This window comes from Cibotium barometz, chromosome 28 (assembly GCF_041138505.1).
Source record: "Cibotium barometz isolate CiBa-2024 chromosome 28, ASM4113850v1, whole genome shotgun sequence".
In the NCBI taxonomy this organism is placed as follows: Eukaryota; Viridiplantae; Streptophyta; class Polypodiopsida; order Cyatheales; family Cibotiaceae; genus Cibotium; species Cibotium barometz.
In genome coordinates, this window is record NC_141073.1 from 18,586,443 (window position 1) to 18,610,858 (window position 24,416).

A 24,416-nucleotide genomic window follows, 5' to 3' on the forward strand; every position below is an offset into this window, starting at 1 on the left:
CTCTTTTATATGGAACTGTTGGTTGATCTTGCTGGTCTTCAACAGAGATTCCATCTGGATTTTTCTTATGTGATTGTATTTCCGGGTACTATGAAATAGGAACTATTGAAAAGGCCCCTGAGTGAACAGGCAGTGAGCGTTTTGGTTGCCAATAATGCCATAGGCACACCGATGAAGGAATGATTGGAAATTGGAATTCAAGCTAGATATTTTGGAGGATTATGATCAGTGATACTATGGATTCATTAAAAGATTGTTTTGAAGACAACTGAATCTGTGAAACAGGAATGATTGGAAATTAGAATTCAAGCTAGATATTTTGGAGGATTATGATCAGTGATACTATGGTTTCATTAAAAGATTGTTTTAAAGACAATTGAATCTGTGAAACAGGAAATTTCATATTAGGTGTGTAAGTGGTGTGACTGTCTTAAAGTTTGCTTGAAGCGCTGGCTAGGGGTGTGGGAACTCTTTTCCCTGGTACCCGGGGCAAAAAATAACCAAATTTCTAAATGGATCCTATCACTACAGCGGTTGGGAGGTTGGCTAACCCATGGGATTGGATGGGGTTAGGCTGGACTGATGGATCCCTAAAATGAGACTCAATTCTGTTATGTTACGATAGTTGAAGTAAAATCCCAGATAACCCTTGTTCTATGGAAAAGAATCAATGGCTATTCCTCGTTGATGAGGAATAAAGCTCTCTTTCAACTTAAAAATGAATAAATATGAATTTTCTTTACATAAAACAAGCTTAAATGAATTAATCTCCATTTTAATTAGATTGAAAATCATAAAAATGCTTAATCTCTATCTCTAGCTTGTTAGGCCTAGAGTTTTGGTTAAGAAAATGAGATTAGGACTAAGATCTATCCTTCCAAGAAGGATTAATCAAAAAGAGAGATATACAAATAAAAAAAGACTACATTTAAGCGTAAAAGATTAGTATTAATCCATTGAAACAATATAAATCAATAAAAGCATGGTTTTTAAGAAGAAACCATGGATTAAAATGCTTCCCAAGCATTTGAGGGGTTGGGAAGAAGATTACCATTGAAGAATAGAGTAAAACACCATTGTTTTAGGCTTACACTTGGTTTTTGGCTTGATTATTTAGAGAGAAGTGAAGCCCACAAGAAGAAGCTTGGCCACCAAGAAGAAGAGGGTAATCTCCAAGAGAAGAAGAGGATTAATAGAATTACACTAAACTGAAAATTACACTAGCATAGAGTTACTCCAATATGAAAATACAAAGGAATGGGGGTCTATTTATAGGTGAGGGAGGCCACCAACCAAGTCCAACTAGAATCTAGAGGCAACCAAGTCCAACTAGAATCTAGAGGCTTCTAGCTCCAGTTTGATCCATTTTGGACAAGTTTTAAGACTAGTTTGGCTCACTTTTTTTTTGGTTTGAAGGAGGAGAGAGGAGAGATGAAATAACACATTTTTTTGAATTAAAAGATGCTCCCCTGTGTGATTTCTAGGCGCCTCCTTCATGAGCCCCCTCCCCCCTGAGGTGTCAAAATTCTGTTTTTTTACTAATAAATCTCATTTTTTTACTAATAAACCCCGGTACTAGTCAACTCTTCATCTTATGTGAGAATTTACTCATTTTTGGGAGATTTTCTTTTATTCTTTTCATTTTTCCCATTCCAACACTTGGAATAATCCTATTGGCCCTTTAGGACACTCTTTGGACCTTAATCAAATTTTTTCTAAAATTATATACCCCTAGGCCAAGATGTCCAGTACTACACATAATCATTTAATTTCTAATGCATATTGGAAAACGCTTTTTGAAATTTTGTTTCAAGGGATCTATTCCTATTGAGTGGGAGAAAATACTTATCCAAAAATATTTCAAAACTGTATTACCTCTCTCTATAATATTTTTTCTCTCTAGGCCAAAAATAAAGGAAAACAATGTTTTCTTGTATTCTAAAATAGGGGATGATTACAGAGAGTGAAGGGGAGGTTCTTACGCCTTTACATCTTAAAAGCTGGAGGGAGGAATCTTACACTAAAGAAATTTGTGCATGAAGGGACATTATGGAGTGTAGCTTCATAGAGCTGCAGAAAGTGTAGAGAGAGAGAGAGATGTTGTTGAAAGAATGGTAGAGGGGGAGGAGACACACACACACAGGAGCAAACCCTAATGTATATTGCAAACCCTAACCATAGAGGGAAGCCATCTCCCTTCTCACATATGCATAAAGCCATAATCCATAATACACACAACACACTATGAGTTGTGTCTACACACATCTAACCCTAGCTAATGTCCACACACTATGACCAGCTGGACACGCGGTCATTTATGTCTCACACATGTTCCTACCTAACATGCCAGCACATAACATAACTGGCTCACACTGACATCGAGCTTGAATCTCAAAACAGCCCCTCTCAAGCTCATGATGTATTGCCAACGATGAAGATGTAGATGAGCTCATCTACACTCCCCCTCAAGCTCATCCCATGTACTCCCAACATAGTACGGAAGTACTCAAACTTCTCCCTGCTAAGTGGCTTTGTAAAGATGTCTGCCACTTGCTCATCAGTTTTCACATACTGTGGATCAATTGTACCATCCAGCACCTTCTCTCTGACAAAGTGATAATGGACCTCTATGTGTTTGGTCCTCGCATGAAACACTGGATTCTTTGCCAACTGTATGCTGCTCATGTTGTCACAATGAATGACAACTTTGCCATCAATAGGCTCACCCAAATCTACCAAGAGATTCTTTAACCATACTGCCTCACAAGTAGCAATGGCTGCACCACTGTATTCAGCCTCTGTACTGGATAAAGCAACTGTAGGTTGCTTCTTGCTACTCCAACTCACCACGGCACTTCCAAGTGTAAAAGCATAACCACTAGTAGACCTCCTGTCATATGAGCTACCTGCCCAATCAGCATCTGTGTATCCATGTATGTCCAAGCCTTTACCACTCTCATAAAGAAGACCATAATGTGCAGTGGTCTTTACATATCGCATGATGTGTCTCACTGCATCCAAATGAGGTTTTCTGGGGCTCTGCATAAATTGGCTTACTAGCCCCACAGCATAACTCAAATTCGGGCATGTGATAGTCATGTAAATGAGACTACCAACCATCTTTCTGTACATAGATGGATCATCCAACTCCTCACCATAATCAGCCCGCAATTTCACATTTTGCTCCAAAGGTGTACTCATAGGCTTACACCCTGTCATGCCATATTTTGCCAACATATCCAATGCATATTGGCGCTGTACTAACCATGTACCTGCATGATCTTTGACCACTTCAATTCCAAGAAAGTATCTCAACTCACCAAGGTCTTTCATGTCAAATTGCCCACTCAATGCTTTCTTGACATGCATCACATCTGCACCATGATTGCCTGTGATAATCAAGTCATCCACATAGATGACAAGTAAAACAATCCCATGATCTGTCTTCTTCACATAGAGTGAAGAATTTGCTGTAGAAACCTGAAAACCAAGAGAGATAAGATATCAACTCATCTTACCACTCCAAGCACGAGGTGCTTGCTTCACACCATATAATGCCTTTTTCAATCTACATACATGAGTGGGATATCTTGGGTGTACATTTACCCTTCTGGCTGTGCCATACACTTCCTCTTGAAGATCACCATTTAGAAATGCATTTTTGACATCCATTTGATGCATTTCCCAACCATTAGCTGTAGCCATAGCAATGACTGCTCTCACTGTTCCCATCTTTGCCACTGGACTGAATGTTTCATCATAGTCCAAACCTTGGGTTTGTGCATAGCCCTTAGCTACCAATCTTGCTTTATGTCTTTCAACAATGGAACCATCAGACTTGCACTTCACTTTGTAAACCCATTTACATCCAATGACATTTTTGTCCTGTGGTAGCGCAACCAAATCCCATGTGTCATCATTTTATGAACCAATGCGTCCATCTCAACATCCATTGCTTTCTCCCATACATGCTTTCCAATAGCCTCTGTATAGCATGTAGGTTCCACATGCTTCACCATAGATGTCATATATACATAATGCATAGCAAAATCTCGATATGTCAATCTGTCAACTGGATATCTGACCCTTTGGGATCTCTGCAATGCATGCGGATCACTCTGAACACCTGTAACTCTAGCATGTGGTGGCACATATCTATCCTGCCTAGCACCAGGTGTACGTAAAACAAGTATGCCAAGCTCCTCATCCAAACTCTCTGAACTTTTGATGACTCATAACCTATAATTCCTATGCCTTCAACCTTCTTCTTTCCTTTATCCACAGCACTACTCCCAGTGCTCACACTCTCATGCCTCAAACGTCCTGACCATGGACGTATAGTACTACTCTCAGCCTCTGCTGCTGCTGGCCCAGACATAGAAGTAGAACTAGAACTTGCTTGTGGCAAGTTCACATGCACATCAGCTTCAAGTGACTCAATGACACCCTCATCCTTTGTTGTACCAACTAGCAAGCTCATCAAACACCACATCTCGTGAGATGACCACTTGTCTAGTTTGTGGATTGTAACATTTGTATGCCTTTTGATCCTGTGCATATCCAACAAATACACATTTTTCTGCCTTAGGATCCAACTTCCTTCTTCTTTCATCAGGCACATGTACATAAGCTATGCATCCAAAAACTTTGAGGTGTCCAATGTCTGGCCTATAACCTGTAAGTCGCATCTCTGGCGTACTTCCATGAATGGCTGCTGTAGGTGTTTTGTTCAGTATATACACTGCAGTAACACATGCTTCTGCCCAATAATAATCTAGCATGCTCTTTTCATTGAGCATTGCTCTGGCCACTTCACATATGACTCTATTCTTTCTCTCAACCACACCATCTTGCTGAGGTGTATACCTGCAAGTCAATATCCTTCTTATTCCATGCTTCCTCAAGAAATGCTCAAAAGCCTTTGAGGTGTATTCACCACCTCCATCTGTTCTCAAACATTTAATCCAACAGCCATATTGCTTTTCTGCAAAAGCTTTGAAATCCATGAACTTTTCTAACACTTCACTTTTCTCTCTGAGAAAGTATATCCATGTCATCCTGCTGAAATCATCTATGAATGTCACATAGTATAAACTGCCTTTGATAGATGGGTTTTGTGCAGGACCCCATACATCACTATGTACTATCTCAAGTGGCCTGCTACTCATATTTCCCTCTAGGAAACCACAACCTTGCCTGCTTTCCAAACTGACAGGCTTCACAAACATGCATTTCCCATCATATTTGAATCTAGGCAATCCACTGACAATGCCTCTTGTCTGCATGTTCTTCAATCTTTGTATATTGACATGTCCAATCCTCATGCCACATATCAATGTCCTGTACCACATTTCTACTTTTAGAGAACATGGCTGATTTTAACTCAGAAATTCCAGCATCCAGCTTAAACAACCTGCCTTCTTTCTTGCCTTTAGCAATGACTCTACATCCATGATTGAAATCCTCAACGAAGCAACCATGCTCGTTGAAACGAACCTGTAATCCCTGTTCCACCATTTGACCAACTGAGGCCAAGCTTTTTGTGATAGAAGGCATGTACAATACATCAGACATAGATTTTGTTTGACCATTGTGCATAACCAATGGTACACTTCCAACATGTGTAACGACATGCTGAGTATCATCTCCTGTTTCCACATAGCCTTTCACATCCATAGGCTTCATATGCTCAAACCATTCACCATGACAAGTCATATGGTTTGATGCTCCAGAGTCCATATACCATGTATCATCATTTTCAGCATTTGTCATCATAGATCCCACAACATGTTTCATGGCAAACAAGTGATTTGCGGTGCCATCATTACTGCTTGATGCATAATTTCCACCACCATGTTGTGCATAATTTCCACCATAATGACCACCACGTTGTGCTCTACCCCCTCTCAAATCATTCTGTTTGTTGCGGAAACAATCTCTTGCCATATGACCATATTTCCCACAATAATGGCATTCCACATCTTGCATAGATGTTTGTTGGCCTTGCCAACGTCCTCTACCACCACGAGGATTACCTCTGTCTCTCTGAGGTGCATATCCATGACCACCTCTAGCACCATATGTGGGCTAAAAATTCTGTTGTGATGACCTGTCCTGCCATCCACGACCATTAACACCACGGCCATGTGATGCGAATCTCCCCCTGCCTCTAAAACCTCTCTGAGAATAGAAAGCCTAATTTCTGCCATTATCATCATGGCTAGTAGATGCATCCAGAAAGGAATCACTGAGTTTGATTTCCTCAACAAGCAAGAGTGAAACCAACTCATCAAAGTCTAGTAAACCTGTACTTCGAACTGAGATTGATGTATCAAAAGATTTATATTCCTTGCCAAGACCACGCAAGGTAATATCCACCAAATCATCATCAGGCATGGGGGCATTTATTGTTGCCAATGCATCTGCAAACTTCTTAATTTCTTACACATAATCATGGATGCTCTTTTTATCCCGCTTCACATTATGTATTTGTTGTCGCAATTGAGACTTGCGAGCACTCGTGTCTGTATCAAACATCTTTACCATGCATCTTTGGGATTCTCAGCATCCTGTATGTGTATGAGCATAGCATCCGAAATACATATAGACAGATAATGCAACACTTTGAATGCTCTTTCTAACCATTGCTCTTTCTAACCATTGCTTATGAGCTATAACCTGCTCTGCTGCTATGTAGGTTGTCGGGGTAGCTCTGGCTCTGGCTCAGCACCTGTAGATTCCAAAAACCTTTTCCCTTCAAGAAACTTTTGATCCTGTACTTCCATGCCTGGAAGTTCTTCCTATCTAGCTTTTCACCAACAATCTGTACTGGATTATCCGACATGTTGCTCAATGCAAAAACACCTTGCGTACACTTCCAAATCTGTAAATAAGCCTTCCTCAGCTCAACCACACTCCAATGAGTGTTCCAGATACTCCAAAGTAGCCAACAAACTTCAAATTTGATGTAGAAAATCAACCGGTAAATGAACTGGCTCACGCAATCCGAGATACACTATTTTGATGCACCTTACAAGGCTCCAAATCACAACGTAGTGGTTCAATCAAGTATGGGTAACTTGCATTGACACCTAAACAACCTCAATGTAGAGTATCAACACCATCTGACATGTGTACATATCAATTTTTGAAAACCCCTTTCCCTATTTTGGGAAAAACCAGAAAAACCAGTAGTAATTTTGCTCTAATTTCTTCAATCCTTGCCCAAATTGAGCAACCAAGCATTCAATATCTTAGCAATGATGTCCACTAACTCCATGTAAGAGGAATTTGTCCAATTGTTTAAGACCGAAGATTAATTGCTCAATTAAAATCACTCTGTTTCTCTACAACCAGTGGACAGGCTTTTTAATCAGCTCATTCCCAGCTCAATTAAGCATAATTGATCAAACCAATCATGTAGCCCTCTTCTCAAGTGTGTGTAGCAACCAATTGCTAAAGCAATTTTGAAATATATCAAGCACAGAAGTTGTAATCGATCTCCTCTTTGTAAAATATTCAAAAAATTGCCCTGTTTCACTGTTGATTCTGCACCGCCTGCTGTAGGAGGGTTTGGGAGTGTTTAAAGTGTTAATTGAAGAGATATACAAGTTCCCAACACACTTAGGTATGTGTGCAACCAGTCAATGCCTTGATTTTTGCCAAAAACATGCTCCAAATGCATCAAATTTTGAGTTGCTTTTCTCTGTTTTGTGAGAGCTCAAAAACCAGAATTTTTCACTCATTCAAATGCTTCCAAATTGCTCCAAAATTAGTTTAAGGCTTGCATAGGAGTTGCCAATACATTCCTCCTTGTCAGATACATGTGTCTTTTGCCAGATTTGCATGTATTTCCACCATACATCAGTGTTTCCAAGCTTTAATGGAAAGCTTCCAAAAACCAAAAATTTTCTTTGCTTTGAGTTGCTCTAATTTGCTTTGTTTTTGCCTGAATCACCTGCAATCCGCTCAAGGATGTTTAGAAGACCTTACCCGGTAGGCCAAGCTCTCAGATCTGATAGTAATCGGTGTGCTCCAAGCTTCACAACTCCAATGGCAAGCTTCACAGCTTCTTCTCCCTCTTCTCTCACTCACTCATAAACCCTAATAGACAGCACAAGGCTCTGATACCATGTTGAAAGAACGGTAGAGGGAGAGGAGACACACACAGAGGAGAAAACCCTAATGTATATTACAAACCCTAACCATAGAGGTAAGCCATCTCCCTTCTCACACAATGCATAAAGCCATAATCCATAATACACACAACACACTATGAGTTGTGTCCACACACATCTAACCCTAGCTAATGTCCACACACTACGACCAGCTAGACATGCGGTCATTTATGTCTCGCACATGTTCCTACCTAACATGCCAGCACATAACATAACTGGCTCACACTGACATCGAGCTTGAATCTCAACAAGAGAGAGAGAGAGAGAGAGAGAGAGAGAGAGAGAGAGAGAGTTGGTTAAAGATTTCATTAACCATCTTTAACATTTGAACTCTCGTTGCAACCCCCATGAACACAAATAATCAATTGCTTGACAGATTCATCCATGGGCTAAAACATGAGGAGATCTATAATGGCTTGGTCATTAGAGGAATCACCACACATGGGATGAAGTTATACCTAATGCCATCCAAATGGAAAATAACCTCATGATGAGTAAATGGGTTAGAGCCTTTGATTCCAAATCTGTTTCTTCCAAAGCTACTAGGCATAGCACTACAACTGTTAAACCCATAGCTAAAGGTAACACTTTAGCGGAGATGAACTTGATAGATTTCATGAAAGAACTCCAAGATGGAATGAAAGCCAAAAAAGATCTGAGAATGTATATATGTACCTAAGAAGAGAGCTACAATGGTGATAAATCTACCAAACAAGGCCATATAACAAGTGAATGTCCAGACCTACGAGTGTAGTACAATGGAAATTGCACTTTTTGTGGATGCTATGGTCATGAAGCTTCACACTGCCGACATGCCTACAAGCTCTCACTAATGCATCTAGTTGCCAATTGACTTTACCAGCACCCCCACAACCACAAGTCATGGTACCTGCTACCACATCTCAACCCACTATTGAGCATTTAACACAACCTATCTCCAAGGGAATGTACAACGCATCAAACATGACATCACCCCCACCAGTTTTAGGACCTTAACCCCCACCTCTAAGGACTACACCTCTTAATCAAATAGGTTTCGAGGGACCTTGTTGAGTATCCTAACTATGAGGTTGTGTTAGAGACCGCATCTCATGTCACTAAAGACTCCACAAACCTTTATAAAGCCTCTTCCTTTATATCACTATCAATGACCACACAAAATCACTAAATTCCCCAACAAGCACACAACAGCCCCTCAAGCTGCATCTTCAAGCATGCCACTCACAACTTACATTTGTTGTGGCATAGATTATTGGATCAAGTATTTCCCAATGAGGTCAGTCATTTTGCAAACTAGAAAAATGGTCCCACCACATCACACTCCTCAACATGGTTGGGGTTAAAAACCAAACTCAAAAAATAATCTTAAGAAACCCTAACCCATCTTTAAATGTAGTAAGAAAACACACCAATTGTAGAAAAGAGGTTAAAAACCCAAGCTACCTCGGTATCATGATCCAAAAATAAGAAGAGCAATAGAAGAAAGAAATATTTAAGGGGGAGTAAACAACTATGAAAACAGAATGGGTAAACTTGGGAGCATCTGATAAACTAGTCTACATGAATGAGATTGATGAGGATTTTGAGCCAGTCTCAGCACATAGATTGACTTTGAGAAAACCAAAAATACCCAAGAGACTCACCAAAGGAGACGAAAAACGATGAGAGGAAAATAGTAAAAAATGAAACAAACTCAAACTGTAAGATTCTCCCCCAGCCTTCGAGGTATACAGGAGTAAGAATCTCCCTTTCTGATCTTATAATTATTCTCTCTCTAAAATAAAAGAAAGATTCTGTTTAAAAAAGGAAGAACCTTTTCCCTGAATACTTCTCAAGATTCCCACCTGTTTTAAGGATTCAGAACAATGAGTTCAGAAGTGAGAATCGATGTTTTGGATATCAAGGTTTTGGTCTTCATTCGAGTACGGCCCAAAAGAAGTTCTTTATCTCTTGGGAAGTATAAGAAGTTATCTCCCAGATATTGTGGACCAAAGAAAGTAGGTGATTTAGCTTACGAACTTCTTTTATCTCCTCATCTCAAAGTTCTGAATGCCTTCTATAGAAAAATGTGCCAAACCCAAATCATGGAAAGACGATAAAACTTCAGTGGCAAGTTACCATTGGCTTCTAAGTTACGCTAGCTCCTTCCTTTATATAAGTCGTAACTTTTACTTGTCGTTCACAGTAATCTTACTCCCATCGATCTCCTTTCTTTCTTAATCTCCTTCATGGCTTGACAACAAGAATTAGTTTTATCCATAATGATTCCTCACCTTCAAGACGCAAGTGAGTCTGTGAAGAAGGATTTTATAGAACAGTATGAGCGCTCACTTTTCCCTCACTTGGGAACTTCTGTAGCTCAGACCAAATGGCGGACCTATCAAGACATAACTAGGGTAACACCCTGGGGTCAGCAGCAGCACTTTCGTAACAATGTCCGCTTAGCCATGGTTATTGAAGCTTTGGGTTTGGGTCCCCGATACTACTGCGTCATGAGATCAAGGCATCTTGGGTTTTCTGAGCGGGTCTTCTTACTGGCGTGTTTTCTTCCTCATGAGAAGATATGCCTTTACCCCATTTTTGGCTTGCCTCTCAGAGGTCCTTTTGTTAGATCACCTCATACCACTGAGATAGGTGCGGCAATAACCAACAGAATTATTCCCATAGATGAGTTACCTTATACTTGTGCAGCTTGTGAGTGCTGCTTTTGTGACCATATGATGGACAGGCTTATGGAAGTGTAAAGAGTTCTTCTATCTTTACTGTATAAGTTCCGAGAATGAATAAAGTTTAAATCTTGTTCTTATCTTGCTCTCTTTGAGACTTTTCTTGGTGGTTAATCTTGATTAAAATTTTTCTCTAAGTCTCATGTTCGTGCATCTTGCGAAATTACCCTAGTTTGCGAGATGAGGACATCTCGCGTTTTTTAAGTGGGGTAGAATGTAAGATTCCTCCCCCACCCCCTTTTTGATGTCTAGTATCTTCCCCTGTAATCAATCCCTCTTCAGAAATATAAAGACCTTGTTTCTAACTATTTTAACCTAGAGAGAGAAAATATTCTAGAGAGAGAATATTTAAATTTTGAATATTTTTGGATAGAAAAAATATCTCTTATAATTAAGATGAATTCCCCTGAAACAGAAATTCAAAAAAGAATTTTCCAATGTGCAATTGGAATTAATTGGAAATGTGTATAAAGGACCTTAGCCTAAGGGTCTAGATTTTCAGAAATTTTTGGATTATGGTCCAATTAAGGTTCCTATGGGCCAAGAGCATCAATCTATGTGTAGGGAGGAGATAAATCCAATTTGTAAAAGAAGATACCCAAAAATGAGTAAATGCTCACATAAGATGAAGAGTTGAAAATTTACAAGGTTTATTAGTAAAAAAACTATGACACATATGTAAGGAAGAGGAGTTCTTTAAAGGAGGTACATATTTCACATAAGATGAAGAGTTGAAAATGTACAAGGTTTATTAGTAAAAAACTATGAGCAATATTAAAAATAACAGATATTTGGGTATAATGATTCCATTTTGACACATATGTAAGGAAGGGGAGTTCTTTAAAGGAGGTGCATATTTCACATGCTTGAATGAGTTTTAAACTCATAAAAATTGAGATATTTCATCTCTCCTCTCTCCTCATTCAAGTCTAGTTCCAAAAAGTTAGCTTAACTGACCTAAAAATGGTCAAAAATTGACCGAACTGATTTGGAAAATTCTAGAATCAGTTTGTTTGGTTAGGAGCTCAAATTTTCCTATAAAAAGAAGCCTACCCCTTGTTGAAAAATATATAGTGTTTATGCATCGTTACTCTACTCCACCTAAGCCAAGAACTGTGAATTCATTAATAATTCACTAGTTTTTGGAGCTTCCCTCTTTCTTCAATCCCCATTGGTGGCTCCATCAACATACTTAACCAATTGATTGGTTGGGGGCCTCTACCGTGAACAAAGAATCAAGCAATTTGTAAGGTAATTAGTGAATTTTGATCATTTTCTATAATTTCTCAATGTTTCTCTCTTCTCAACCCCTCTCAAGCTTGAGAAGCTTAATTAGAATGGTTTTTGAATGTTATTGAAGTTAATTGATGAATGGTAGTGAAGAGTTACATAATTTGATGAATGCTATTGAAGTTAATTGATTAATGATAGTTAAGAATTACATAAATTTCTATTTATGCTTAATTCAAATGGTTTTTATGAAATTTCTCTCTCTCACTCAAGAAATGGTTATACTCATGACCCATTCTCAATCCAAATGAAGCTTTTCATAAAGCTTTTTCTTAATCCAAGATTAATCTATACTTGAGGTCAAATTAATGGCTTTTTTCTATGCTTTTAGTTTATGTATTTCATGAATATTAATGATTCAATCCATTATGGATTATTGATCCAATTAGGGATCATTCTAATTAATTCTTAATGATAAGCTTTATCCCTTCGAAAAAATTGAGATTTATCAATCATAGCAGCGGAGCTATGGCAAAATTTTTATAAAAATTACGCATAAAATAATTTCATTCAAAGCATGAAAAGAGGACTTCCTACCATATTCTAGGAATTATCATCCTAGATTAATTGAAGATATTCATAGAGAAATTGATTTTTATATTATGCATAATTGATTTTCATGCATAGAGGTATGCATAAAAGATTATTATTTTAATGTAAAAGTGTTACTTTTAGCACAATTGAATTTCATGCATAGAAGTATGCATAAGAGTTGATTATTTTATTATAAAAGTGTTACTTTTATCATAATTGGATTTCATGCATAGAGGTATGCATAAAAGTTGATTATTTTATTATAAAAGTGTTACTTTTATCACAATTGAATTTCATGCATAGAAGTGTGCATAAGAGTTGATTATTTTATTATAAAAGTGTTACTTTTATCATATTTGGATTTCATGCATAGAGGTATGCATAAAAGTTGATTATAAAAGTGTTACTTTTATCGTATTTGGATTTCATGCATAGATGTATGCATAAAAGATGATTATTTTATTGTAAAAGTGTTACTTTTATCATATTTGAATTTCATGCATAAAAGTATGCATAAAAGTTGATTATTTTATTATAAAAGTGTTACTTTTATCATATTTGGATTTCATGCATAGATGTATGCATAAAAGATGATTATTTTATTGTTAAAGTGTTACTTTTATCATAATTGGATTTCATGCATAGAGGTATGCATAAAAGTTGATTATTTTAATATAAAAGTGTGACTTTTATTATATTTGAATTTCATGCATAAAAGTATGCATAAAAGTTGATTATTTTATTTTAAAAGTGTGACTTTTATTATATTTGAATTTCATGCATAGAGGTATGCATAGAAGATATTCTTTTATATTAAAAGTGTGATTTTCATCATAAATGGATTTTATGCATAACTTAGATGCATAAGAGAAATTCTTTTATTCTAAAAGTGTAATTCCTACCAAATTGAATTTATGCATGAGAAGATGCATAAAAGATTGATTTTTACTTCGAAAGTATTAATCTCCTTAAATAGAATTTATGCATAAATAAATGTGTAAAGAAATCTTATATCAAATATAAGAATTCTCTTGTATTCTATAAATAGATATGAGATGTGATAGGATGTGATAAGAGGTGTATAAGATGTGACAAGAGGTGATAAGATGCTTATGAAATAAGTTATGAGGTGATAAGATAATTTCAGATTTGATAAGATGTGTATGGGATGAGGTAAGAAGTGTATGTGATAGGATAAGATGTATATGGGTTGTGATAGGGCGAGAATGGACATGTGATGTAAAAGATTAGATGTGAAGGCATATGGGGTTATATGAATGGGAATGTGGAAATGGATGTATGTATGTGGATGTGTGGATGTGGAGATGAGAGTGTGGATGTGTGGATGTGGAGATGGGAGTGTGGATGTATGAATGTGGAAAGGGATGTATGCATGAAGATGTATATGCATAGATGTGAATGTGGATATAGATGTGGCTGTATAGATGTGAATGTGGAATGTGGATGTGGATGTATGTATGTATGTGGATGTATAGATGTGAATGGAAAGGTGGATGTGGATGTATGTGAATGTGGATGTGGATGTGGATGTATAGAGATGAATGTCGATGTAGATGTGGCTGTATAGATGTGAATGTGGAATGTGGATGTGGATGTGGATGTATGTATGTATGTGGATGTAGATGTGGATGTATAGATGTGAATGGGAATGTGGATGTGAATGTATGTGAATGGGAATATGGATGTGGATGTATGTGAATGTGGATGTATAGATGTGAATGGGAATATGGATGTGGATGTATGTGAATGTGGATGTAGATGTAGATGTGGATGTATAGATGTGAATGTGGAATGTAGATGTGGATGTATGTATGTATGTGGATGTAAATGTAAATGTATAGATGTGAATGGGAATGTGGATGTGGATGTATGTATGTATGTGGATGTGGATGTATGAATGAGGACGTGATAGTGGATGTATGCATGTGGATGTGGATGTATGGATGTGGATATGGATGTGTATGTATGAATGTGGATGTGGGATGTGGATGTATAAATGAGAATGTGAAAATGGAGGTAAGCATGTAGATGTGGATGTATGGATGTGAATGTGGATGTGGATGTGGATGTATGGATGTGGATGTGGATGTATGGATGTGAATATATGATATGTAATGTGAAGGAATCTGAAGTGAAGAGATGGAAAATGATGTGATTGATGAGTACACATATAAATGGAATGTGGAATAACTAATGTGGATTAACGAGGGATAATGTGGAAAAATGAGAGTTAATATAGAAATTGTATTTGTAAACTGTTTGTAAATGATGTTTGTAAATGGCTGTTTTATGTCAAGAATGCTGGGGAAGCATTTTGACCGTCTTGTGATTAAGGTCGTGGAGACCTAACTAATAAAGTTGCAACTGCTGACGGAGAGTCAATGGAGGACGTCTCGCGTAGCAAGGTTGGCCGAGGTCTTGACCAGCCTCGGTTCGATGAAAATGGTGAGCTTCCGGTACGGTGGATGAGGGACCAAGGAAGCGGCCTATAAGTGAAGCGCTAGGTCACCTGCGAAGGATCCTAGAGGGTGCTGACCATACGGTGCTCGGGCTCTGGGTCGCCTAGGATACCCACGCGTGCGTCGAGGAAGATATTGGAACAAGGAGTAAGAGTTGTTTTCTGAAATCGGGCATGGATCTGGTTGATTGACCTTGCTGGTCTTCAATGGATGAGTCCATGGCTCTTTATATGGATCTGTTGGTTGATCTTGCTGATCTTAAACGAGAGTCCATCTTGATAAGTGATTATATTACCGAGTATTATGGGCTAGGAACTATCGAAACGGCCCCTGAGCGTTCTAGTTGCCAATGATGCCATAGATACTCTGATGAAGGAATTATGGGAAATTAAGAATCAATTGGATAAATTGGAAGATGGTGATCAATGATACTATGGTTTTATTAAAGGATTGTTTTAAAACTGGTTGAATCTGTGAAAAGGCAATTTCATATTGGGTGTGTAAGTGGTGTGACTAGTTTTATTTTTGCATGAACGGAATTCCGGCTAGGGGGCCTTGGAACTCCTTTCCTTGGTACCCGGGACAAAACCTAACCAAATTCTTAATTGGATCCCATCACTACAATGGTTAGGCGGTTGGCTAACCCATGGGATCGGATGGGGTTAGGCTGGACTGATGGATCCGTAAATCGAGACTCAATTTCTGTTATTACGATAGATAAAGTAAATCCCGAATAGTAATTGTTCTATGGATAAGAATCAACGGCTGTGCCTCTTTGATGGGAAAAAAAGTGTTGATCCTAATGATCCAAGTGCAAGTTTCTTCCTTGATCTGACCGAGTATCTTTATAGGTACAATCGGATTAACTTGATCAGTAATGGTCTTGACTACGTTAGAGTAAAGAGTTATCCTGGTGCAATCGCCCGTGCTTTCCGGATAAGGGAAGTTTTTCCGGGTTCGGTTTTGGAAAAACCGACGGATTAGTCTTTTGTCCGGATATCCGTGGTGGGCGAGGCCCCGAATGTGGGACCCCTGTCCCATGCGAGAAGTGCTACTTCCGCTGCTAGTACCCCGAATCCGTTGCTCGGTGGGAACAGGGATCTTATAGTACTATAAGATCCCTGTTCCCACCGAGCAACGGATTCGGGGTACTAGCAGCGGAAGTAGCACTTCTCGCGCGGGACAGGGGTCCCACACTCGGGGCCTCACCCACGGATATCCGGATAAGAGACTAATTCGTCGGTTGTTCCAAAACCGAACCCGGAAAAACTTCCTCTACCGGAAAGCACGGGCGATTCCACCAGGATAACTTTTTACTCTAACGTAGTCAAGATCATTTCTGATCAAACTGATCCAATTGCATCTATAAGATATTTGGTCGGATCAAGGAAGAAACTTGCACTTGGATCATTGGGATCAACGCTTTTTTCCCCATTCAAGAGGCACAGCCGTTGATTCCTATCCATAGAACAATTACTGTCCGGAATTTACTTTATCTATCGTAATAACAAAAGTTGAGTCTTGATTTATGGATCCATCAGTCCAGCCTAACCCCATCCAACCGCCCAACCACTGTAGTGATGGGATCCAATTTGGAATTTGGTTAGGTTTTGTCCCGGGTACCAAGGAAAAGAGTTCCAAGGCCCCCTAGCCGGAATTCATGCAAACATAAAAAAACACTTACACACCCAATATGAAATTGCCTTTTTCTTAGCATCAGCTAACTTTAAAACAATCCTTTAATGAAACCATAGTACCACTGATCACAATCTTTCAATTTATCCGGTTGATTCATAATTGCCCATCATTCCTTCATCAGAGTATCTATGGCATCATTGGCAACTAGAACGCTCACTACCTGTCCACTCAGGGGCCTTTTCAATAGTTCCTAGCCCATAATACTCGGCAATATAATCACTTATAAAAATCAAGATGGACTCTCATTGAAGATCAGCAAGATCAACTAACAGATCCATAAAAAGAGCCATGGACTCATCCATTGAAGACCAGCAAGGTCAATCAACCAAATCCATGCCCGGTTTCAGAAAACAACTCTTACTCCTTGTTCCAATATCTTCCTCGACGCACGTGTGGGTATCCTAGGCGACCCAAAGCCCGAGCACCGTATGGTCAGCACCCTCTAGGATCCTTCGCAGGTGACCTAGCGCTTCACTCATAGGCCGCTTCCTTGGTCCCTCATCCACCGTACCGAAAGCTCACCATTTTAATCGAACCGAGGCTGGTCAAGACCTCGGTTGACCTTGCTACGCGAGACGTCCTCCATTGACTCTCCATCAGCAATTGCAACTTTATCAGTTAGGTCTCCATGACCTTAATCACAAGACGGTCAAAATGCTTCCCCAGCATTCTTGACATAAAACAACCATTTACAAACAGCATTTACAAACAGTTTACAAATACAATTTCTATATTAACTCTCATTTTTCCACATTATCCCTCATTACTCCACATTACTTATTCCACATTCCATTTATATGTGTACTCATCCAATCACATCATTTTCTATCTCTTCACTTCAGATTCCTTCACATCACATATCATATATTCACATCCATATCCACATCCATACATCCACATCCACATCCACATTCACATCCATACATCTACATCCACATCCACATTCACATCCATACATCCACATCTACATGCTTACCTCCATTTTCACATCCTCATTTATACATCCACATCCCATATCCACATTCATACATACACATCCACATCCACATTCACATCCATACATTCACATCTACATGCTTATCTCCATTTTCACATCCTCATTTATACATCCACATCCCATATCCACATTCATACATACACATCCATACATCCACATCCACATGTATACATCCACTATCACGTCCTCATTCATACATCCACATCCACATACATACATACATCCACATCCACATTCCCATTCACATCTATACATCCACATCTACATCCACATACATACATACATCCACATCCACATTCCACATTCACATCTATATAGCCACATCTACATCCACATTCATCTCTATACATCCACATCTACATCCACATTCACATACATCCACATCCACCTTCCCATTCACATCTATACATCCACATCTACATCCACATACATACATACATCCACATCCACATTCCACATTCACATCTATACAGCCACATCTACATCCACATTCACATCTATGCATATACATCTTCATGCATACATCCCTTTCCACATTCATACATCCACACTTCCATCTCCACATCCACACATCCACACTCCCATCTCCACATCCACACATCCACATACATACATCCATTTTCACATTCCCATTCATATAACCCCATATGCCTTCACATCTAATCTTTCACATCACATCCATTCTCGCCCTATCACAACCCATATACATCTTATCCTATCACATACACTTCTTACCTCATCCCATACACATCTTATCAAATCTTAATTCATCTTATCACCTCATAACTTATTTCATAAGCATCTTATCACCTCTTGTCACATCTTATACACCTCTTATCACATCCTATCACATCTCATATCTATTTATAGAATACAAGAGAATTCTTATATTTGATATAAGATTTCTTTACACATTTATTTATGCATAAATTCTATTTAAGGAGATTAATACTTTCGAAGTAAAAATCAATCTTTTATGCATCTTCTTATGCATAAATTCAATTTGGTAGGAATTACACTTTTAGAATAAAAGAATTTCTCTTATGCATCTAAGTTATGCATAAAATCCATTTATGATGAAAATCACACTTTTAATATAAAAGAATATCTTCTATGCATACCTCTATGCATGAAATCCAAATATAATAAAAGTCACACTTTTAAAATAAAATAATCAACTTTTATGCATGCCTTTATGCATGAAATTCAAATATAATAAAAGTCACACTTTTATAATAAAATAATCAACTTTTATGCATACCTCTATGCATGAAATCCAATTATGATAAAAGTAACACTTTTACAATAAAATAATCATCTTTTATGCATACATCTATGCATGAAATCCAAATATGATAAAAGTAACACTTTTATAATAAAATAATCAACTTTTATGCATACTTTTACGCATGAAATTCAAATATGATAAAAGTAACACTTTTACAATAAAATAATCATCTTTTATGCATACATCTATGCATGAAATCCAAATACGATAAAAGTAACACTTTTATAATCAACTTTTATGCATACCTCTATGCACGAAATCCAAATATGATAAAAGTAACACTTTTATAATAAAATAATCAACTCTTATGCACACTTCTATGCATGAAATTCAATTGTGATAAAAGTAACACTTTTATAATAAAATAATCATCTTTTATGCATACCTCTATGCATGAAATCCAATTATTATAAAAGTAACACTTTTATAATAAAATAATCAACTCTTATGCATACTTCTATGCATGAAATTCAATTGTGCTAAAAGTAACACTTTTACATTGAAATAATAATCTTTTATGCATACCTCTATGCATGAAATCTAATTATGATAAAAGTAACACTTTTATGTTAAAATAATAATCTATTATGCATACCTCTATGCATGAAAATCAATTATGCATAATATAAAAATCAATTTCTCTATGAATATCTTCAATTAATCTAGGATGATAATTCCTAGAATATGGTAGGAAGTCCTCTTTTCATGCTTTGAATGAAATTATTTTATGCGTAATTTTTATAAAAATTTTGCCATAGCTCCGCTGCTATGATACTGATAAATCTCAATTTTTTCTAAGGGATAAAGCTTATCATTAAGAATTAATTAGAATGATCCCTAATTGGATCAATAATCCATAATGGATTGAATCGTTAATATTCATGAAATACATAAACTAAAAGCATAGAAAAAAGCCATTAATTTGACCTCAAGTATAGATTAATCTTGGATTAAGGAAAAGCTTTATGAAAAGCTTCATTTGGATTGAGAATGGGTCATGAGTATGACCATTTCTTGAGTGAGAGAGAGAGAAATTTCATAAAAACCATTTGAATTAAGCATAAATAGAAATTTATGTAATTCTTAACTATCATTAATCAATTAACTTCAATAGCATTCATCAAATTATGTAACTCTTCACTACCATTCATCAATTAACTTCAATAACATTCAAAAACCATTCTAATTAAGCTTCTCAAGCTTGAGAGGGGTTGAGAAGAGAGAAACATTGAGAAATTATAGAAAATGATCAAAATTCACTAATTACCTTACAAATTGCTTGATTCTTTGTTCACGGTAGAGGCCCCCAACCAATCAATTGGTTAAGTATGTTGATGGAGCCACCAATGGGGATTGAAGAAAGAGGGAAGCTCCAAAAACTAGTGAATTATTAATGAATTCACAGTTCTTGGCTTAGGTGGAGTAGAGTAACGATGCATAAACACTATATATTTTTCAACAAGGAGTAGGCTTCTATTTATAGGAAAAATTGAGCTCCTAACCAAACAAACTGATTCTAGAATTTTCCAAATCAGTTCGGTCAATTTTTGACCATTTTTAGGTCAGTTAAGCTAACTTTTTGGAACTAGACTTGAATGAGGAGAGAGGAGAGATGAAATATCTCAAATTTTTATGAGTTTAAAACTCATTCAAGCATGTGAAATATGCACCTCCTTTAAAGAACTCCCCTTCCTTACATATGTGTCAAAATGGAATCATTATACCCAAATATCTCATATTTTTAATATTGCTCATAGTTTTTTACTAATAAACCTTGTACATTTTCAACTCTTCATCTTATGTGAAATATGTACCTCCTTTAAAGAACTCCTCTTCCTTACATATGTGTCATATTTTTTTACTAATAAACCTTGTAAATTTTCAACTCTTCATCTTATGTGAGCATTTACTCATTTTTGGGTATCTTCTTTTACAAATTGGATTTATCTCCTCCCTACACATGGATTGATGCTCTTGGCCCATAGGAACCTTAATTGGACCATAATCCAAAATTTTTTGAAAATCTAGACCCTTAGGCTAAGGTCCTTTATACACATTTCCAATTAATTCCAATTGCACATTGGAAAATTCTTTTTTGAATTTCTGTTTCAGGGGAATTCATCTTAATTATAAGAGATATTTTTTCTATCCAAGAATATTCAAAATCTGAATATTCTCTCTCTAGAATATTTTCTCTCTCTAGGTTAAAATAGTTAGAAACAAGGTCTTTATATTTCAGAAGAGGGATTGATTACAGGGGAAGATACTAGACATCAAAAAGGGGGTGGGGGGGGAATCTTACATTCTACCCCACTTAAAAAATGCGAGATTTCCTCATCTCGCAAACTAGGGTAATTTCGCAAGATGCACGAATATAAGACTCAGAGAAAAAATTTAATCAAGATTAACCACCAAGAAAAGTCTCAAAGAGAGCAAGATAAGAACAAGATTTAAACTTTATTCATTCTCGGAACTTATACAGTAAAGATAGAAGAACTCTTTACACTTCCATAAGCCCGTTCATCATATGGTCACAAAAGCAGCACTCACAAGCTGCACAAGTATAAGGTAACTCATCTATGGGAATAATTCTGTTGGTTATTGCCGCACCTATCTCAGTGGTATGAGGTGATCTAACAAAAGGACCTCTGAGAGGCAAGCCGTAAAGGCATATCTTCTCATGAGGAAGAAAACACGCCAGTAAGAAGACCCGCTCAGAAAACCCAAGATGCCTTGATCTCATGACGCAGTAGTATCGGGGACCCAAACCCAAAGCTTCAATAACCATGGCTAAGCGGACATTGTTACGAAAGTGCTGCTGACCCCAAGGTGTACCCTAGTTATGTCTTGATAGGTCCACCATTTGGTCTGAGCTACAGAAGTTCCCAAGTGAGGGAAAAGTGAGCGCTCATACTGTTCTCTAAAATCCTTCTTCATAGACTCACTTGCGTCTTGAAGGTGAGGAATCATTATGGATAAAACTAATTCTTGTTGCCAAGCCATGAAGGAGATTAAGAAAGAAAGGAGATCGATGGGAGTAAGATTACTGTGAACGACAAGTAAAAGTTACGACTTATATAAAGGAAGGAGATCGATGGGAGTAAGATTACTGTGAACGACAAGTAAAAGTTACGACTTATATAAAGGAAGGAGCTAGCGTAACTTAGAAGCCAACGGTAACTTGCCACTAAAGTTTTGCCGTCTTTCCATGATTTGGGTTTGGCACATTTTTCTATAGAAGGCATTCAGAACTTTGAGATGAGGAGATAAAAGAAGTTCGTAAGCTAAATCACCTACTTTCTTTGGTCCACAATATCTGGGAGATAACTTCTTATACTTCCCAAGAGATAAAGAACTTCTTTTGGGCCGTACTCGAATGAAGACCAAAACCTTGATATCCAAAACATCGATTCTCACTTCTGAACTCATTGTTCTGAATCCTTAAAACAGGTGGGACTCTTGAGAAGTATTCATGGAAAAGGTTCTTCCTTTTTTAAACAGAATCTTTCTTTTATTTTAAAGAGAGAATAATTATAAGATCAGAAAGGGAGATTCTTACTCCTGTATACCTCGAAGGCTGGGGGAGAATCTTACATTCTACCCCATTTGAAAAGTGCGATATGTCCTCATCTCGCAAGGTAGAGGACAACTCTTTTTATTAAGATCCAATTTTTTCCTGGGTTCCTTATATTCTGGTCAACCCAACAGAATACTGGGATAATTATCCCTTAAATGGAACTCATCATTAAATGACAATTCATTCAAATCATATCATTCATATCTTTAACATGATAATGGTCCATTAGACCGAAAAATTCCCTTCTGAAGATTCCTCCACGGAAATTTCAGTTAAGCAAGTTCTCAATTTGTCATCCCTTTTAAACTTGATCTACGGGTCAAGTGTTAACAATAGCAATCTGACAGCACAATCCACTAATCTCATAGTGATTTGCTGAAATCATTATTATCATTTATGAATATTATCACTAGGACTCGTCCCATTCATCCTCATTGTGGTTTCGCTCAGCTTATTACATTTTAACTAAATTTCAGAAATCATTATTTTTCAATCAGAATCCAAATCAATTTCATCAGTTCCCAAACAGAATTAAAAATCATATCAACCACATTCGAATTCATCATCTGGATAGCATTAACACTTATAATTTCATGTCTTAGATTTACTCATATATATAGTCAGTAAAGAGCTGCAGTATACTCTCGGTATATACGGGTAGTCACGGCCCTTGGAATTATAAGGTAAATACCATCATATCTAGGCCTCAAGCAAGTCAGGGATTCTATATAATTACGGTATTTCCATCTGAAGACCCAATTACCAAATTACGAGTTGCAGTTTGAATATCAAATTGTATGAATTATATCACACAATTATAACCTTTTTGTGCTTCTTGATAAATTTTTGACATATTTGGTTTCTCAGTTGATCTTTATTAGCCAAATGCTCTGATACCAACTGTAAGATCCCTGTTCCCACCGAGCAACGGATTCGGGGTACTAGCAGCGGAAGTAGCACTTCTTGCGCGGGACAGGGGTCCCACACTCGGGGCCTCACCCACGGATATCCGGATAAGAGACTAATCCGTCGGTTGTTCCAAAACCGAACCCGGAAAAACTTTCTTTACCGGAAAGCACGGGCGATTCCACCAGGATAACTTTTTACTCTAACGTAGTCAAGATCATTTCTGATCAAACTGATCCAATTGCATCTATAAGATATTTGGTCGGATCAAGAAAGAAACTTGCACTTGGATCATTGGGATCAATGCTTTTTTCCCCATTCAAGAGGCACAGCCATTGATTCCTATCCATAGAACAATTACTGTCCGAAATTTACTTTATCTATCGTAATAACAAAAGTTGAGTCTCGATTTATGGATCCATCAGTCCAGCCTAACCCCATCCAATCCCATGGGTTAGCCAACCGCCCAACCACTGTAGTGATGGGATCCAATTTGGAATTTGGTTAGGTTTTGTCCCGGGTACCAAGGAAAAGAGTTCCAAGGCCCCCTAGCCGGAATTCATGCAAACATAAAACTAGCCACACCACTTACACACCCAATATGAAATTGCCTTTTTCTTAGCATCAGCTAACTTTAAAACAATCCTTTAATGAAACCATAGTACCACTGATCACAATCTTCCAATTTATCCGGTTGATTCATAATTTCCCATCATTCCTTCATCAGAGTATCTATGGCATCA